Source organism: Anomaloglossus baeobatrachus, chromosome 4 (genome assembly GCF_048569485.1).
Source record: "Anomaloglossus baeobatrachus isolate aAnoBae1 chromosome 4, aAnoBae1.hap1, whole genome shotgun sequence".
Lineage (NCBI taxonomy): Eukaryota > Metazoa > Chordata > Amphibia > Anura > Aromobatidae > Anomaloglossus > Anomaloglossus baeobatrachus.
In genome coordinates this window covers 698438277-698457498 of record NC_134356.1, presented here as the reverse complement: position 1 = coordinate 698457498, position 19222 = coordinate 698438277, and positions in this window count along the sequence as shown.

Sequence of the window (19222 nt, the reverse complement as noted above, 5' to 3'; positions counted from 1 at the left end):
CTCATTGCAATTAAAAACTGCTGTGGGTGGAGAGGGGTAGAATAGGATAAGACAGTCCTTGGTTACCCCTCTCCACTCACAGCAGTTTTTAATTGCAATGAGATGACACACAGGGTCACAGAGCTAGGGACCCCAATATAGAGATATACCTTGACGAGGTTTTGAGGCTCAGTTACATTGATCAATGCGATTGCTAAATATCTCCTTTTTCCTAATATTCATGGCAGGTATGCAATTCATTATTCACATGTTCAAGTTAGCAAGTAGCATTTTTCATTGTATTTTCCAATATTTTTCCATATGCTTGAGGAATTATACCATTATCTAAGTTTGATGTGCAGCCTTATCCTTATATGGTATGTATTTTTTTGGCTTGCACTCAGAATATATATATTAGTGCTCACTTCAGTTATCCTATTCACCTCCTCCCAGATGTCTGATGGACAAACACTGGGGACTGCCCCAAAAAGCCAGTGTGTGGTGTGGTTCGAAGAAGAGATGGTAGCTCTGGGCCCCGGTGTATCTCAGGAGTATAAGGAGGAGGCTGTTCGCCGAGCACAGAGGAGACAAGAAGCAATGGGGTCCGCCAGAGGGAGTAATGTGAGTTGGAGTGTAAACCCAGCGATCTGTACGGATCACCATGGCAGACTTCAAGCCATTTGATGAGGCATCCAGAGATATGGAAGGGTTCTTCAAGGATTTTGAGCAGCAGTGTGCGGTGATGGAGGTTCCCCACTCTGGCTGGAGGCGTTTGTTAGTGGGACTCCTGAACGGAGCCTGGCAGAGGCTTATCACACCATTGACTCACAGCAGAACCGGGAATACAACATTGTAAAGTGGACTATCCTGGATTACAATGCCATCACCCCAGACTCACATAGGGCACAGTTCCGAGACCTCCCATGCACCACGGGGGTGTTACGCTCACCGAGGAGCGGCGAGCGTCCGGAGGTGGACCCACTGGACCGTGCACCGGACTCCCCCGAGAAGGCGACCAGCAGCGAACCCCTATACAGGGACTGTGCGGCGCCTCCCCAGAAGGCCTAAATGCACGGCAGCCAGGAACCGGAAGTAGGAGTCTCTGTAGGGCCAGGTGTAGCAAGGTTGTGACGTCCACAGCCGGCAGAACACGGAAACGGCACCGGAGATGTTCACAGCAGGTGACGTCCACAGCAGGTACGGTACAGATAATGTCCACGGCAGGTAGGGCACGGTGACGTCCACTGTCTGTATGAGCGGTGACGTCCACTGCGGGTATGTATAGATAGTGTCCACGGCAGGTATGGCACGGTGACGTCCACGGTAGGTATAAGTGGTGACGTCCACAGCCGGAATGGTATAGATGGCACTACGGTGAGACACAGGATTAGAACCAGGTATCAAATGCACGGATATCAAATAATAGCACAAACGGATCTGGACCGTGGCAATGCACTAATAGAGGAGTTGCTCGGGCACCTGCTGCCGGGGGAGGTGAACCTAAATACCTATTAGGCAACAGGTGACCTCTGAGGTCACTTCCAGAAAATGGGGCATACCACTTTAAGAAAGGGGGCATGGCCTCGCGCACAGCCTAAAGTCACTTACAGCAATTCTGTGTGAGGAAGAGACTGCAGCAGGCCTGGGAGTGGGAGCAGCGTCTGCAGAGCCATGGGACCGGTAAGAGGAAGGTCTTCGCTGTCTGGGAGTGGGAGCAGGAGTGCACGTGGGAGCCATGCTGTGACTGGGCAGATGTGAGGGAGAGCTCCCCCCCGGGGTCTGGTGGGATCAGGCGTTACAGTACCCCCCCTGAAGCCCCTTCCTCCTCAGGAAGCTCCGGAGGAGACGAGGAGCATCCACCTCTTCCGCAGGTACCCACGTCCTCTCTTCAGGACCGAACCCCTTCCAGTCTACCAGATAGTAGGTTGTACCTCGGACCTCCTTAGCTGCAAGGATGGCTTTTACCTCATTGACGTCATCATCACCAACAGGAGGAGGCGAAGCCCCAGGATCACTGTGGAAACGGCTCAGGACCACCGGCTTGAGGAGGGACACATGGAAGGAGTTCGGGATGCGAAGTGTCGACGGCAGCTTCAACTTGTTGAACACCTCATTGATCCGTCGGAGCACTTCAAAGGGACCAATGAAGCGGGGACCCAGCTTGTAAGACGGCTGTTTCAGGCGGACATACTTAGACGAGAGCCAGACTTTTTCTCCGGGTTGAATGAAAGGAACATCCAGACGGTTCTTGTCAGCGTGTTTCTTCATGCGGACAGAGGACCGTTCCAGAGCCGACTTGGTCTCAGCCCAGACGGCGGAGAAGGACCTCATGAGGTCATCAGCTGCAGGGTTGCCTGAGGAACATGTCACAGGGCATGGCACTTTGGGTCGCTGTCCATACACTACCTGGAACGGAGATTTAGCAGAGGACTCACTTTCATGGTTGTTATAGGAGAACTCGGCCCATGGAAGCAGTGTGACCCAGTTGCTGTGGTGTTCGTCCACGAAGTGGCGGAGATAGTTAGTCAGGACTTGGTTAATGCTCTCCACTTGCCCATTGGACTGAGGGTGGTAGGCAGAAGAAAAGTCCAATTCCACATCCATCATCTTGCAGACTGCTCTCCAAAACCGAGCGGTGAACTGGACCCTTCTGTCGAACACGATATGGAGAGGCAAGCCGTGAAGCCGGAAGATATGTTGAATGAATAATTCAGCGAGAACCGGAGCGGACGGTAGCCCGGAGAGTGGTGTGAAGTGGGCCATCTTGGAGAACCGGTCCACCACCACCCAGATGACTGTGCAGCCAGACGATTTTGGCAGGTCCGTGATGAAATCCATGCCGATATGTTGCCATGGAGCGGATGGTACGGGTAAAGGAAGCAAAGGGCCCGCCGGAAGAGTCTTCGGGACCTTGTTCCGGGCACAGGAGGAACAGGATGAACAAAAGTCCTGGACGTCTCGACGTAGCCCTGGCCACCAGTAATATCGGGATATCAATTGCAGAGATTTCTTTTGACCCACGTGACCTGCTATTTGGGAAGAGTGTCCCCACCGGAGTACACTTTCTCTATCGACCTCAGCAACAAACGTCTTACCGGGAGGAAGGTGGTGCATGTCAACTGGTGCCGCCATTAGCTTGGAAGGTTCAATAATGTGCCTAGGTTCATCTTCCTGATCCTCTAACAGGAATGATCGAGACAGCGCATCGGCCTTCAGGTTCTTCTCGGCTGGACGGAAATGCAGAACAAAATCAAAGCGGGCGAACAATAATGACCATCGGGCCTGTCGGGGGTTTAGCCTGTGGACTGTCTGGAGATATGCCAGATTCTTGTGGTCAGTGTAGATGGTAACTGGATGCAATGACCCTTCCAGCAGGTATCGCCATTCTTCCAGGGCCAGCTTGATTGCCAGCAACTCACGGTCTCCGATTGAGTAGTTTTGTTCTGCTGGGGAGAAAGCCTTAGAAAAGAAGCCACAGGTTACTGTCTTACCCTCTGACGTTTTCTGTGTAAGAACCGCACCGGCTCCGGATGAGGAGGCATCTACCTCAAGGATAAACGGCTTGTTCGTGTCGGGTCTGTGTAAGGCTGGAGCAGAAGCGAAGGCTCGTTTAAGGGACAGGAACGATTCTTCAGCTTCCAGGGTCCATTTCTTTGGGTTTTCCCCTTTGCGAGTGAGAAAGGTTATGGGACGCACCAGAGACGAGAAGTGTGGAATGAATTGCCGGTAATAGTTGGCGAATCCCAGGAATCGCTGGATAGCCTTCAACCCTTCCGGACGGGACCAATTCAGTACGGCTGATACCTTATCGGGGTCCATCTTCAGGCCGGTATCAGAGACTATGTGGCCAAGGAAGGGTAGCGAGGTCTGCTCAAACAGGCATTTCTCGAGTTTGGCGTAAAGGCGATTCTCTCTCAATCTCCGCAGGACAAGACGGACATGTCTTCGATGGGTATGCAAGTCCGGAGAGAAGATAAGGATGTCGTCCAAATACACGACTACACAGGTGTATAGAAGATCACGGAAGACGTCGTTCACAAACTCCTGGAAGACCACTGGAGCGTTCTGAGCCCAAAGGGCATCACTCGATATTCATAGTGCCCATCCCGAGTGTTGAACGCAGTCTTCCATTCGTCTCCCGACCGAATGCGGACCAGATTGTACGCACCCCGGAGATCTAATTTGGAGAAGATCTTGGCACCTTGAAAGCGGTCAAACAGTTCCGGTATCAGGGGTAGCGGGTATCTGTTCTTCACCGTGATCTTATTCAATCCGCGGTAGTCAATGCAAGGCCGTAGACCCCCGTCCTTTTTTTCCCACAAAGAAGAAACCCACTCCGGCAGGAGAGGAGGATTTTTGGATGAAGCCTCGTGCTAGATTTTCCTTTATGTAATCAGACATGGCTTGGGTCTCTTCTCGGGACAGAGGGTAGATGCGCCCATGCGGAGGGGTTGCCCCCGGGAGCAGGTCGATGGGACAATCGTAGGGTCTGTGTGGCGGCAACGTCTCAGCCTCCTTCTTGTCAAAGACATCGGTATAGGCCAAATAGGCAGGGGGTAACCCGGGAAGGGTGACCGGTTCAACAGGTCGGTGCGGAGGATGCACTGGTTTCAGGCAGTTGCTGTGGCAAGACGCACCCCATTGCAGGATGTCTCCAGAATCCCAGTCCAGTACTGGCTTGTGCGACCGAAGCCAGGGTATTCCCAGTAGTAGGGAATGCGTCATGCCAGGGAGTACGTGGAAGGCGATGGTCTCAGAGTGTAACAACCCCACTTGCATAGTACAGTTCTCCGTGATGTACCGGATGGGTTCGGATAGCGGTTTTCCATCCACGGAAGAAAGACTGATGGGGGTAGCAAGACATTGGACGGGAATCTGGTGTAGGTCCACCACGGCTTGTTGGATAAAGTTCCCGGCAGAGCCTGAATCCAGGAACGCATGCTCTGACAACCGGATGGAACCACAGGACAGGGATACAGGTACATTGAGAAAAGGAGAGGACTTGGCATGACCTAGGGTGGCCTCTCCGATGGACCCTAGGCTCTGTAGTTTCCAAGGCTTTACTGGACAGTCCTGAATCAGATGTTTGGCACTTCCGCAGTAGAAGCACTCTCCTGCCATTCTCCGATTCCTCTGTTGCAGTCTGGACTCACTGACGCGATCAACCTCTATGGGCTCGTGCGGAGCAGTAGGCCGGGTGGAGGGAGGTGACATCGGCCTTTGGAAGGTGGGTGCAAGGCGCGGGGTTCTTTTCGCCCGGGTGACTTCTCTGGCACGCTCTTGGAAACGGAGATCAATACGGGTAGCCAGAGAGATCAGCTCTTCCAGGGTGGTAGGTACATCCCAGCCGGCCAGTTCATCCTTGATTTTACCGGATAACCCTTCACAGAAGGCAGCTACCAAGGCGTCATTGTTCCACTTGAGTTCGGAGGACAGAGTGCGGAATTCGATTGCATACTGTCCCACGGTGAGATTCCCCTGGTGGATTCTCATGAGCGAAGAGGCAGTAGACGAGAGACGGCCTGGCTCATCGAACACCTTACGGAAGGTGGTCAGAAAGACGGACAGGACTTGAACGGTCGGGTCATTCCTCTCCCAGAGCGGATTCATCCAAGCCAGAGACTGGCCAGTCAGATGAGACATGATAAATGCGATTTTCGAGCGATCAGTCACTCGCTGCAGTGGCGACAGCTCAAAGTGCAGGGAGCACTGGTTTAAGAAACCGCGACACAAACGGGGATCCCCTCCATACATGGGTGGGGAGGCATGGCGGGAAGGAGACATGCATGTCGATAATCCCGCAGCGTCGGGGGTTGTTGAGGAGGCCGGATTCTGCAGGGCGTACAGACGGGAATCCACGGACGCCATATATTCGGCCATGCGTCTCTGGGCCTCATGCTGGCGGGACAATTCCTTCTGTAGTTCACTTAACTGGGAGCCGTCGGAGGATCCGGAGGTTTGCATGGATGCCAGACGGGATTCCACAGACTTCATGTAAGCTACTAATCTTGCTTGGGTCTCGCGTTGGCGGGAGAGCTCCTGTTGCAGGTCAGTCAGCGGGTTAACCTTGATCCCGGCGGAGTCCATGGCCCGAGCAAACTGTTACGCTCACCGAGGAGCGGCGAGCGTCCGGAGGTGGACCCACTGGACCGTGCACCGGACTCCCCCGAGAAGGCGACCAGCAGCGAACCCCTATACAGGGACTGTGCGGCGCCTCCCCAGAAGGCCTAAATGCACGGCAGCCAGGAACCGGTAGTAGGAGTCTCTGTAGGGCCAGGTGTAGCAAGGTTGTGACGTCCACAGCCGGCAGAACACGGAAACGGCACCGGAGATGTTCACAGCAGGTGATGTCCACAGCAGGTACGGCACGGATAATGTCCACGGCAGGTAGGGCACGGTGACGTCCACTGTCTGTATGAGCGGTGATGTCCACTGCAGGTATGGCCGGTGATGTCCACTGCGGGTATGTATAGATAGTGTCCACGGCAGGTAGGGCACGGTGACGTTCACGGTAGGTATAAGTGGTGACGTCCACAGCCGGAATGGTATAGATGGCACTACGGTGAGACACAGGATTAGAACCAGGTATCAAATGCACGGATCACAAACAATAGCACAAACGGATCTGGACACTGGCAATGCACTAATAGAGGCGTTGCTCGGGCGCCTGCTGCCGGGGGAGGTGAACCTAAATACCTATTAGGCAACAGGTGACCTCTGAGGTCACTTCCAGAAAATGGGGCATACCACTTTAAGAAAGGGGGCGTGGCCTCGCGCGCAGCCTAAAGTCACTTACAGCAATTCTGTGTGAGGAAGAGACTGCAGCAGGCCTGGGAGTGGGAGCAGCGTCTGCAGAGCCATGGGACCGGTAAGAGGAAGGCCTTCGCTGTCTGGGAGTGGGAGCAGGAGTGCATGTGGGAGCCATGCTGGGACTGGGCAGATGTGAGGGAGAGCTCCCCCCTGGGTCTGGTGGGATCAGGCGTTACAGGGGGGATCGTTTAGGATGTATGCCCATAAGATGTCCCAGGCATGTCGGAGATGGCTGTAAGCGGAAAATGTCTTCACTGTGGAAGACGTTATGCAGGTATTTCTTATAGAACAATTTCTTTACAAATGTCCCTCAGAAATACAGGAATAGATCAGAGAGCGCACGCCGTGCACCTTGGATGGAGCTGCAGCCCTGGCTGATGAGGCCCTTACTATCCGACCACAATGGAGGAGGCTTCTGGACAATAAGTCACAGCCTGCTCCTGCACCTTGGACCACTCCAGTTATATCTGTCCCTCCACCCAACTGCAGACCGATGACAACCACGGCTCACAATCCTGGGCCCCAGCAGTTTCGACCACGCCCTGGGGGAATCTCAGAGAGAAGATATTATGGGTGCGGGCAACCTGGGCACCTGCAATCCAGTTGTCTCGCAAGGATTCTGAGGGAGCCCCACACACCTACATCTCATCCGGTGCATTTTGTGCAGTCCATCCTGCCTGAGGAAGAGTTACCACCACCTCCACCGAAGTGTACCACTGACCCCTGCACCATAGATGCCCCTGTTGGAGTGTATCGCCTCCGGCTTTTGTCACCAGGTTTTCCTACTGCCTTCTCCAGAATGCACATTGGAAGGAGTATGACGCAGAGGAGATATTATCGATGTGGTCAACCTGGGCATTTGCAAAAAACTTGCCCTGCTGGTCGATTGAGGAATAGAAAAAATAAGCCTGGTTCACTATCTGGTGTGTTCTATGTGTTCTATGGACATAATCATCCTGACGATTGAGTACCTTCAGAAGGAGATCAGTGAACTAGAACCAAAGATAAAGTCTATAGAGGACCAGTTCTGTAACACCTTACCAAGTACCGAATGGGAAAAGCTTAAACAGAGATCAAAGGATTCTATTGAAAGTTTCCAGAAGACACTGCAGGAGCGCAAACGACTTAAATTCATCAGGGACCAGGAGGACTACGCAAAAGACCGCATATATCGGTGGCGCTCCCTGGACTCTAACCCTCAGCGCCGTCCGAATTATTATAGATTTTCTGCCTCTTCAGGTTCAGATAGCGATTCCCACTCTACTCACTCCAACCATTTTTTAGAGCCACGACAACCCCCAGGAGAAAGACGAGGAGGAGCAAGAGGAAGACCAGGCCCGTCGACCTGAGCACAGACTCGATCACAGGTATGACGGATGTAGTTGACAATCTGGTTTATAATATTTCATCATATAATCTGACACCTCTTGAGTCTCAAGTGTTACAGAAAGGTCTGTCGTTTTGTCCCACCCTAAAGTTTGACTCCTTTCTAGTGGATCAAGAGATGAGGCGTTTTTTTAGAAACTTACGACTGAAGGCTCATTTCGCCTCCTCAGATATTGACACCCGTTCGGATCATGTCACCCAGGACACTGGCACTTTTTCCTTACGTAATCTCAACCTAAGGGTCACCAGCACTTTCAATCCCCCTAGATCATACCACCCGATTGAGACATACATCTCTTTGGTCTCTCGGGACATAGATTTGACACTTAAGGAGATTGAAAAGGGCATCTTTAGGGTCAAAAATAATATCACCCCCGATGAAAATATGGCTATTAAGGGACTTAAGGATTATAAGGACATCATTATCAAGCCAGCGGACAAAGGGGGCGCTGTTGTGGTTCTCGATAGGGCTTATTACCTCTCAGAAATAGATCGACAACTTAGTGATACGACCACATATCTTCCTGTCCCCAAAGAGCCTTCTCCACTCATATGCGGATACATCAAGGAAAAGGTAGATTACCATCTACAGCAGGGCACCATTGAAAAGACCCTAGCGGAATTCCTCGTTAAATCCAATCCGGTGATACCTGTATTTTATGTTTTGCCCAAAATACATAAAAACCTACAACGACCACCTGGACGCCCCATCGTGGCTTCCACGGAGTCTATTCTGTCACCTCTTGCAATCACTTTAGACAAAATACTTACCCCATTGATGCCACTGATACCCTCATACGTGAAAGACACTTCGGATTTCCTCTCTCACATCAGGGCTCTTCCACCTTTACCCCCTGACTGTCTCCTCGTAACCTTAGACGTTGATAGCTTATACACAAGTATACAGCACGGTGACGGCATTCAGGCCATTAACTGGTTCCTCGAACAGCATGGTACTATCTCTCCCTCACAGCATACCTTCTGTATGGATTTGCTCCAACTGGTTCTTGGTCATAATTTTTTCCTATTTGGAGACCAGTTTTATATACAGCAACGAGGGACCGCCATGGGATCTAATGTAGCGCCTCCATACGCTAACATTTTCATGGCGCATTTTGAGGATACTATTGTATACAAACACCCTCTTTGGATCAGGCATGCCAGGGTCTGGAAACGTTACATTGATGATGTATTTGTCATCTGGCACGGTGACTCCAACTCCCTAGACACCTTTCATAATGACATCTCCTCCGCCCAACCAGGCCTCACATTTACCATGCATTGTGACCCCCGACAGATTAATTTCTTGGACACCCTGATCGTCCTATCCCCTGAGGGTAATATCTCTACTGATCTCTTTGTCAAACCTACCGACAAGAATAGTCTCCTGCTATACACGAGTTGTCACCCTCCTCACATGAAAAGATCTTTACCGATCTCACAACATAAGCGGGTTGAGCGGATCGTTTCGGATCCCCAACAACAACAACTACGATACAATGAGATGGGTACAAAATTCATTTCACATGGTTACCCCTCCTCTGTAGCAATGAATCGGACATCTCGCCCTCAGAGACGTGATACTACCACACCACGCATCTATTGCGTACAAACCTATCACCCATTCTCCTCCATCTTCAAGGGAATAATCTCCAAGCACTGGCCACTTTTACATAAAGCTTATTCTTCCATTACCGAGTTTTCGACACCCCCGGTATTTTGTCACAAAAGGCCCAGGAATCTTAGAGACAACTTGATTAGAGCTGATATAGGATCACCTACTCCTGTTCGACAGACTTTTCTTGGTCCACCCAAAATGGGTAATTTTCCCTGCCTGCATTGTCTCCAATGTAACAATCTCACCAAAGGAAATATATTTACGCATCTTTACACAGGCAAAATCTTTTCAATCAAGAATTACTTCACCTGCGAATCTTCATTTGTTATATACCTCATCAAGTGCCCGTGCGGTCTCGGATATGTTGGAGAGACCACCCAACATATCCGAGACCGGATTAGCAAGCACAAATCCACCATACGATGCAGAGAACTCCTGTTACCTATTCCTCATCATTTTGACGCAGCAAACCATACAGTGGCCCAGCTAAGGTTTCAGGTCATAGAACACATCCCATCCATGCGCAGGGGAGGAGACAGGGTTCGCAGATTGAAGGATAGAGAATCTTTCTGGATACATACATTAGGCACACTTGAACCAAGAGGGTTAAACCGAGAGTATGATGTACATATAAAATAATATATAGGTTCTTGGATGCGTGATCCATGAGATGTTACTCTATATACTCTTAGCTTTACATACCCTGTGGTCTTCTATTGCTTGAGATTATCCCTTTAATACTGGTTATCACATTGACTATTACCCCTGTGCATCTGTTGGCACATATGTGTGTTATGTTTTGCTACATTACAGCGTGGACCATCCAATTTATTACTAGGATGTACTAACTTTGTCTTTCTCTTCCTCTAGGCACTCTACACTACGTGATCACCTGGTCTTCACCCACCATCACCCCCGATAGAAGTTTTGAAAAGGCACCTACTTTCCCACCTGTCACCGGTGGATAGCACAACAGGAACGTTCCCCACCTCTCACTTAGTTCCCCACTGCTACTGCGCAAGCGCGAATCAGCGCTGCAATACCATTAGCCACCACCGCCCTCTGGTCCCCCTATGCTACTACGCAGGCGCGATACAGCGCCGCAATACCACTAGTCACCACCGATCTCTCCACTACGTGATGCGCGGTGCGCATGCGCGGGCCGAGATACGGTCTGCGCATGCGTCGCCGTGCGCATCGCGTCACCACGCTGTGAACCACCTAATCAGGAAGTGGTCTCACCTGATTCCACCTTCCTTCCTGACTCACGGCACCTATTTCATATCTGGCCCCTCCACCACCGACAGAGCATCCGGTCTAGACGCACCCACCCGGACACAGGTCTGTATCATGCCTACACCCTATCTCCAGCCTTGCACCATAGCCCTGTGTAAATGTCTGTTTCCATTAGCACAGGCACAGTCCAGCGCTTGTCACATGCCCCCTGTCCTTCTCCTGGCGGTATGTGTTACCATTTCAGTCTCCTCATGTGTAACTGCAATTTCTTACATGGTTTTCACCACTAATCTTTTGGTTCTATTAAGATATGATGCTCTCACTACCTCTCTCATAGATCTCTCACAGATCTGTAATGCTTACAGCTGGTACTGTTGCTTAGCAACCAGATCATGTGGTAATCCACCACATTGATGTCCCCCCCCCCCATGGTTCCCATTCACTTAATGGATATACACATACAATCTCCCCTTTTTCTCTGCTAGATCCTTCTCTCCTGATCCCACTGAAGACTTGACACTGGGGTAATCCACAGCATATATGCTTATGTCTTCAATATGACAGGTACATTACCGAGAGCCCTTGTCCTTACAGTGTACGGCGTGTACATATGAGGGAACACAGACACGCCGATATCCCTCTGCGACGTGTCTGCTCCTTATCTAGTCATGTCATCCTCTGCTATTATCTCATCTCTTTTTTCTTTCTCTCTTGCCTTCAAGATTAGTCACATTGAAGCGACCGGTGGTAGGGCCGCGGGTGTGTGTGTATGCTCTATTCCAACAAAATCCCCATACTCAGATTTTACCGGTAGTAACATTTCTTTACTAGGAAACATATTTATAATACAATCAACCGAACTATCTGCGCACATGAGTATAGTGGAGTCCCCGGATCTACACTCTTTCCGGGTACGCAGCAAAAAGAAAGGAAGAAAACAACAAAGAAATGGCGGCAACTTTCCCTAACTTTCCCTATAATCACGTACCAGTCTATCCCAGAAGAAGATGCCGCTCCCACGTCGCAGGCCTGGAGTCTCACGATGATGGGTCCTGGTGCAGCGCTGAAGGGATGCAGCTCCTCGGTCTTTTCCTTTGATCTTCTCCCGCTGGTAACGGATTCTAGTCAGTCTTTTAGTCCCGGGGCACACCGAGCAGAAGAAGGGAGGTCACGGCCCCTGTACTTGCACTCAGGGTGCGATGCTCTGCAGTCAAGTTGTCACAGCCCCTGGATTTGCACTCCGGGCGCGATGCTCTGCAGTCCGGGGATGGCAGGAACCACTTCCACAGGGTGATTCCTCCAAGAATCCGGTGGCAAAAGAGCCCTGTGTTCAGAGAGACCACACGCAGCTCTCTCCTGGCTAAGCTCCGGGGCTGAATGATTTTCCTGCACTTTCTCTTCCTGGTTAAAACACACAAACTGCTGGAGGGGATTTCCCATCTCTGTGTTTGTGATTGCACAGTCTGACACTGCCCCCTTGTGGGCAAGGGCTGAAGCAATATTCAAATCCATTTCTACATTAATGATGCAGTCTGAATTGTTGATCCCATTACAACATGACACCCCTTGCTTCTGGATTAGAAATACGCGGTCCAGCCCTCTGACCGTGATCCACTGTGATTGCAATTTGTACCCTGATCTTCCAGGTATTTCAGTATCTTTTTTCTGGGACATAATCATCCATCATCACTAGATATGGAGATGGACACTAGTACATTTTACCACCTCCTTTTCTCCCATCAGGACATCTTTCTGGACACAACACCCTGTACACTTCATTGGGCTCGTTTTTGCCCGGCAGTACATGCACAGGTATGGTCTTGGATAGTCTACGTTTACTCCATGGTACTATTCTGTACGTTTCTCTCTTGACTCTTACCTTTTCTTTATCTAGAACACAAACAGTATCTCGCCTCCTAAGGTTTTGCTAACAAGACTCCTCCCATTTTTAGGTGTAATTAGCGTGGTACACAACCTGGGTTATACGGTCACAGGTACTTACTATATGTCAGTGATCACACTGTTTATCATTTTGCGTACCTAAGAGCTTTTTCATTTTCTCATATAGCACCCAGCCCTACTGTTAGACGCTGTTGACGATTACACATGTTGTCCGTTGGTGCTTATTTATTCTCTGCAATACTCTAGGTATGTTCATATGCATTAGTTACTAGTTACGGCATCTGCCCATGGTATCACATGTTCATACATTCACCGTGATTTCATGTTGACTTTACCTTTTTCTCAAGGGTATCATGTGCGTTTGCAAACTTCTGTACCATAAGATGTCACTATCCGATTATAATATTGCATTATACCATGTTGTATCTCCCCTCATACATTATTGTAAAGTTTCCTTCATGATGATATATATCTTTCTTTATTGTATATTTATTTTCCCTTCTGTTTTTGTTTTTCTTGTCAGTCTGATAGATCCCTTGAAAAAGGTCCAGTGTGGACCGAAACGTTGGGACAGACTTTATTTCTTGGTTAAATAAAAATTTATTCAGCACCACCCAAGACCTACTGCATTTTATCCTCTAAGGTGTGCCGGAGCTACATTTATTTATCTAGTGGTCGATTGAGGAATGACCTGACACCAAATAGACCTGTTCATTCTCTACAGCCGAGCACAATCAGGGAAGAGTTCTCACCCCTTCAAGTTGACTTGCCTAATGATTCAGACACTCGTGGTCGGCCACTAGGGGTTCATGGGGTGCGAGCTGCAGCCCCGAGTTCCTCTTGCCATCAAAGCAAGCACTTACAGGAGGTTGTCCTGGATGGACAGAAAGTCATTGGATTTTGTGACTCCGGGGCATTTCTCACAATAGCTGATCCCCGAGTGGTTCGGCAAGAGGCGATACATCATGGACCAGGGATTGTTATTGAATTGGCTGGAGGACAAAGGAGGAATATCCCAAAGGCGACTGTAGATCTGGACTTTGGCTTTGGGGTCAAGCAATGTGTGGTTGGGGTGATGAGCGGCTGCAGATATTCTCCTAGGAAATGATGTGGGAGATCTACAATGCCGATATGTGGGTGCAGGAAACAGAGTTTGAGTGAAGGCGGACACAAAGGGAAGCTTGTCCTTCCAACCCTACCGCTGTACAAGGGACTATCCACAGCTTCTCCATCCAATAGAAGCATGGAAGCCAACGCCAGACTGCTGATAGATTGTCCGGAAAGAAGAACCATAGACTATCCACAGCTGAGCAACATGGACTTATGTGAGATGGCCAGAGGTCTGTGTAGACCTCATGGCATAGTCACTTATTCAGAAGGAGAGAGAGTTTGTGATGGTAGGATATGGGGGGATGTGTATCATGTTCAGATTCCTATTTTAAGATTGGTTCACTGTCCGTTATTTGTATTGCCTGTGTGTACATTGTATTGTCTGTAGGTAATCACCCCCTGTAGTGTTCCTGGCCCTAAAGCTGGGTTCACACATAGCGACAGCGACAACGACATCGCTGTTACGTCACCATTTTCTGTGATGTAACAGCGACCTTGTAAGTCGCTGTTATGATCGCTGCTTAGCTGTCAAACACAGCGACGCAGCAGCGATCATAACGTCGCTACATGTGCAGAGAGCAGGGAGCCGCGCACACTGCTTAGCGCTGGCTCCTTGCTCTCCTAGCTACAGTACACATCGGGTTAATTACAGGAAGTATGCCGCCGCCTCGAAATCACTAAGGGTGACAAATCTCCGGGCCCGGATGGCTACACCCCAGAGTACTACAGGAATTGAGTTCTGTGATAGATAGACCATTATTTTTAATCTTCTCAGATTCCTTAATAACAGGGTCGGTACCGCAGGACTGGCGCATAGCAAATGTGGTGCCAATATTCAAAAAGGGGACAAAAACTGAGCCGGGAAATTATAGGCCGGTAAGTTTAACCTCTACGGTGGGTAAAATCCTTGAGGGTTTCTTGAGAGATGCTATACTGGAGTATCTCAAGAAAAATAACCTTATGACAGAGTATCAACATGGGTTTATAAGGGATCGATCCTGTCAAACTGATCAGCTTCTATGAAGAGGTAAGTTCAAGCCTGGACCAGGGAAATGCAGTGGATGTTGTGTATATGGACTTTTCAAAAGCTTTTGATACGGTGCCACACAAAAGGTTGGTACATAAAATGAGAATAATGGGGATAGGGGAAAATATGTGTAACTGGGTTAAAAACTGGCTCAGTGATAGGAAACAAAGGGTGGTTATTAATGGTACGTACTCGGACTGGGTCTCAGTTCATAATGGGGTACCACAGAGGTCAGTATTGGGCCCTCTTCTTTTCAACATATTTATAAATGACCTTGTTGGGGGCATGCGGAGTAGAATTTCAATATTTGCAGATGATACTAAACTCGGCAGGGTAATCAATACAGAGGAGGATAATTTTATATTACAGGGAGATTTATGTAAATTGGAGGATTGGGCTGAGAAGTGGCAATTGAAGTTTAATGTAGATAAATGTAAGGTCATGCACTTGGGTAGAGGAAATAACATTTATGATTATGTACTTAATTGTAGAGCACTGGGTAAAACAGACACAGAAAAAGACTTGGGTATATGGGTGGATGGTAAACTTCACTTTAGTGGACAGTGCCAGGCAGCTGCTGCCAGGGCTAATAAAATAATGGGATGTATTAAAAGAGGTATAAGTGTTCATGAAAAAAATATAGTTCTACCTCTGTACAAGTCACTAGTGCGACCGCACTTAGAATACTGTGTACAATTCTGGTCACCGATATATAAGAAGGACATAGCTGAACTGGAGAGGGTGCAGAGAAGAGCCACCAAGATTATTAGAGGAATGGGTGGGCTGCAATACCAAGACAGGTTATTAAACGAAGGCTTAGGGGGGATCTAATCACAATGTATAAATATATGAGGGGACAGTACAGAGACCTTTCCAAAGATCTTTTTACACCTAGGCCTGCGACTGGAACACGGGGGCATCCGCTACGTCTTGAGGAAAGAAGGTTTAATCATAATCACAGACGAGGATTCTTTACTGTACGAGCAGTGAGACTATGGAACTCTCTGCCGCATGATGTTGTAATGAGTGATTCACTACTAACATTAAGCAGAGCCTGGACGCCTTTCTTGAAAAATGTAATATTACCAGTTATGTATATTAGATTGTATGACAGTGTATTGATCCAGGGAACTAGTCTGATTGCCGGATGTGGACGAAGGAAGGACATTTTTTCCCCATTGGAACTTGTTTGCCACATTGGGGGTTTTTTGTCTTCCTCTGGATCAACATGTTAGGCTACGGGTTGAACTAGATGGACTTAGAGTCTCCCTTCAACCTTAAAAACTATGATACTATGATACTATGATACATGTGCACAGAGCAGGAGCCGGCACTGGCAGCAAGAGCGGCGGAGGCTGGTAACGAAGGTACATATCGGGTAACCAGGGAAAGGTCTTCCCTTGGTTACCCGATGTTTACAGTGGTTACAGCTTTCTGCAGCTGCCAGACGCCGGCTCCTGCTCCCTGCTCGTTTCATTTCGTCGCTCTCTCGCTGTCACACACAGCGATGTGTGCTTCACAGCGGGAGAGCGACGACGAAAAAATGAAGCAGGACATTCAGCAACGAGCAACGACCTCACAGCAGGGGCCAGCTCGTTGCTGGATGTCACACACAGCGACAGCGACGGGACGTCGCTGCAACGTCACAGAAAATGGTGACGTAGCAGCGACGTCGTTGTCATCGTCGCTGTGTGTGACACCACCTTTAGTCTCACTAAACGACGTACCAGCGATTCTGACCACGATACGACCTGGTCAGAATCGCTGGTGCGTCGCTACATGGTCGCTGGTGAGCTGTCAATCAAGCAAATCTCACCAGCCACCAGCAACTTGTTTAACGATGCTGCACTTGATAACCATGGTAAATATCGGGTAACTAAGCAAAGCGCTTTGCTTGTTTACCCGATATTTACCCTGGTTACCAGCGTACACCGCTTAGCGCTGGCTCCCTGCATACGTAGCCAGGGTATACATTGGGTTACTAAGCAAAGCGCTTTGCTTAGTTACCCGATATTTACCCTGGCTACGTGTGCAGGGAGCCAGCGCTAAGCGGTGTACGCTGGTAACCAGGGTAGATATCGGGTAACCAAGCAAAGCGCTAAGCTTAGTTACCTGATATTTACCTTGGTTACCAGCTTATGCTACTTACACAGAGTTGGTGCTCGTTGGTCTCCCGCAGTCAAACACAGCGATGTGTGCTGCACAGTGGGAGACCAACTAGCAAAAAATGAACCAGAACAGTGTGTAACGATTAGCGATTTCACAGCAGGGGCCAGGTCGCTGCTTAGTGTCACACACAGCGAGATCGCTGATGAGGTCACTGGTGCGTCATAAAACCTGTGACTCAGCAACAATCTCGCTAGCGATCTTGCTATGTGAGAAGTCCCCATAAGTCTGGGGGAAGGGGTGGGCCTGGGATCCACCTACTGTAAACTCTCTGCTTACCTGGAGGATTTGGCAGTCTGTTGGAGAACTTGAAGAGAGAAGGATTGATCCTCTGGAAGAAACTGACTTCTCAGAGACATGAACATTTATTGCTTACCGGACTATATTTGTGTTACTGGACTAATTTTACCCTCTGTTTTGTGGATTATCTTATGGACCATTTGATTTGCTTGGAATAAATGCTTTTTGGATTGTACAGCCATCTCTCGCTCTGTTGATTGTGTGATATGGGAGAAGGACCCCATCACAGGTAGCATTTTAGTATAGTATTTAGTCTGTAAGGAAACCGGCAGGGTCCGTTGCAGTTTTTTGTGTTACCTATTATGCCTTTGTGAGAATATAACACTCCCGCTTGCCACCCCACTGCCTCTTCCTGCCAGTTGCCCTGCTGCTGATCCCATCACCTCTGCTGTGCTGTCCTTGCTCTGCATGGCACCTTGCCAAATTGGGTGAGTGACTTCATCATTCACCACCTCTTCTTCCACTTACACACTCTCGTCCTTCCCTAACTTTTTGATATGGTAGGGCTCTGCTTCAACCATAAGTAGTCAGTGCTCAGAGAAATATACAGTTAGGTCCAGAAATATTTGGATAGTGACACAATTTTCGCGAGTTGGGCTCTGCATGGCACCACATTGGATTTGAAATGAAACATCTACAACAGAATTAAAGTGCAGATTGTAACGTTTAATTTGAAGGTTTGAACAAAAATATCTGATAGAAATTGTAGGAATTGTCACATTTCTTTACAAACACTCCACATTTTAGGAGGTCAAAAGTAATTGGACAAATAAACCAAACCCAAAAAAAAATTTTTAGTTTCAATATTTTGTTGCGAATCCTTTGGAGGCAATCACTGCCTTAAGTCTGGAACCCATGGACATCACCAAACCCTGGGTTTCCTCCTTCTTAATGCTTTGCCAGGCCTTTACAGCCGCAGCCTTGAGGTCTTGCTTGTTTGTGGGTCTTTCCGTCTTAAGTCTGGATTTGAGCAAGTGAAATGCATGCTCAATTGGGTTAAGATCTGGTGATTGACTTGGCCATTGCAGAATGTTCCACTTTTTTGCACTCATGAACTCCTGGGTAGCTTTGGCTGTATGCTTGGGGTCATTGTCCATCTGTACTATGAAGCGCCGTCCGATCAACTTTGCGGCATTTGGCTGAATCTGGGCTGAAAGTATATCCCGGTACACTTCAGAATTCATCCGGCTACTCTTGTCTGCTGTTATGTCATCAATAAACACAAGTGACCCAGTGCCATTGAAAGCCATGCATGCCCATGCCATCACGTTGCCTCCACCATGTTTTACAGAGGATGTGGTGTGCCTTGGATCATGTGCCGTTCCCTTTCTTCTCCACACTTTTTTCTTCCCATCATTCTGGTACAGGTTGATCTTGGTCTCATCTGTCCATAGAATACTTTTCCAGAACTGAGCTGGCTTCATGAGGTGTTTTTCAGCAAATGTAACTCTGGCCTGTCTATTTTTGGAATTGATGCATGGTTTGCATCTAGATGTGAACCCTTTGTATTTACTTTCATGGAGTCTTCTCTTTACTGTTGACTTAGAGACAGATACACCTACTTCACTGAGAGTGTTCTGGACTTCAGTTGATGTTGTGAACGGGTTCTTCTTCACCAAAGAAAGTATGCGGCGATCATCCACCACTGTTGTCATCCGTGGACGCCCAGGCCTTTTTGAGTTCCCAAG